The sequence below is a fragment of the Nannospalax galili genome, unplaced genomic scaffold (genome assembly GCF_000622305.1).
Source record: "Nannospalax galili isolate Female #2095 unplaced genomic scaffold, S.galili_v1.0 scaffold87, whole genome shotgun sequence".
Classification (NCBI taxonomy): Eukaryota; Metazoa; Chordata; class Mammalia; order Rodentia; family Spalacidae; genus Nannospalax; species Nannospalax galili.
In genome coordinates this window covers 10,655,473-10,657,485 of record NW_008360320.1, presented here as the reverse complement: position 1 = coordinate 10,657,485, position 2,013 = coordinate 10,655,473, and positions in this window count along the sequence as shown.

The window sequence follows — 2,013 nt, the reverse complement described above, 5'->3', positions numbered from 1 at the left end:
CCTCTGCCTCCCCAGTGCTGGGATTAAAGGCGTGCACCACCACACCCAGCCAAATACATGTTTTTTAAAACCTTTAAAATACAAATTCTCTTTGGCCAGATATTCTAACTCTAGTAACTTATTTTCAGGGGTTACACAGAAATAGAAACCAGCAGGCTCAGAATAGTTACCACAATGTATGTTAAATAGCAAAATGCCTATATTTCAAATGATGGGGATAACTGATGCTGTATCATATGACTGTTTTCTAATCAATGCTCGGTATCACTGAAAACCATTTTAAGTGTTTTATTTATTTATTTTATTTTTATTTTTATTTTATGTTTTTGGTCTTTTTGAGACAGAGTCTCCCTGTAGCCCCAGCTGTCCTGGAACTCACTATGAGGACCAGGCTGGCCTTGAACTCACAAATCCACCTGCCTCTTCCTCCTGAGTGCTGGGATTAAAGTCGTGTGCTACCATGCCCAGCTTATTATTTTTATTTTATGTGTATGACTACATTGCCTGTATGTATGTAAGTGCACACGAAATGTGCAGCGCTTGAGGAGGTCAGAAGAGGGCCTTGTATTCCCTTGGAACTGGAGTTACAGATAGTTGTTAACCATCATGTGGGTGCTGACACTTGAACCTGGGTCCTCTGCAAGAGCAACCAGGGCTCTTAACAACTAAACCATTTCTTCAGCCCCTCACCAAAGACCAGTTACAACAGAGAATTTCAGAAAGAAAACATGATAATTGTTTTAGGATGTGCTTATGGAAGCCAATCTAGAAATTCATGTAGCAGAATGCTAATCATTGACATTTACCTTATAAAATCAAGGATGTTTTTATTTTTCTTGAATTTTCCTGAACTTTCTAAAACATTTGAAATCCACATGTGTAGTTCTGCATTTGTGTTCATATTCCAGGCATACAGTTTACATCATATTCTATAGATCCATTCCATACATCCAAGAGTCTTTGCAGTCTGTCTTTACATGGTCTCATTTGCATTCATCCCTCATGTCAGATATAATTCTTGGGAGGAAATCATCATATGACTTCCCACAGGGTTTCTGGTGACCCACTTGACTCTAAGATAAGTTCAAACTACTTGGAGAATATATAAAGTGCATGTACAATTATCTTTTCTGTCATGATCTTTCTACACCTTTGGTCTATATTTTGGTCTCTCCCCACCCCTGGTTATACTTTCTAACTTCATGCTTTTGCTTCTGTGTTTTCCTCCCACCGTCATGTTTTCTTAACATCCCTGCCCCTGGCACACTAACCAGCTTTCATAGCCAGGCGAATTGTACACTCCATTTGAAGCCTTGTGTGACTACAGGCTTTTCCCTCTGTGAACTCCTACAGTATTCTAATCATGTATCTTTGAAAAGCATCTTTTATTATATTTAACATATTTAATGACTGATTAAGAAATGTTTGTTAGATACTAAACTTTGTCAGAAGAATAGCTGGTAAAGATTTTTTTCACATTCCGTGGGTTACCTCCTCCCTTGAACAATGGTGCCTTTTGCTAGAGAAGCTTTGCAGCTTATGAGGTCCCACTTGCCAGTGTTGGACTTAATGTTTGTGCTGTAGGAGTCCTGTCCAGAAAGCCCCTTCCTGCACCTAGAAAGTTCCAGAATGGACCCTAATTTCTTTCTTTCTTTCTTTCTTTTTTTTTTTAACAAAAATTTTATTGAGTATTTCATACATGTAAGGAAGGTGTTTTGATGAAATCCATGCCCACTCCCTACCCTCCAAATTCTTTTTTTTTTTCTTTTTTTTTTTTTTTAACAAAAATTTTATTGAGTATTTCATACATGTAAGGAAGGTGTTTTGATGAAATCCATGCCCCCCCCCTACCCTCCAAATTCCCCCCTCTGAAGAGGTAACACCAAAATCTTTTTTTTTTTAGATACAAGCTCCCAAATACTTTTGATATTTTTGGCCTTTGGAACAGAGTATGTTGCTAACAGGCCCAAGGACATTTTGACTTTTAGCCAGGAAACTGGCTACATTTCTTTA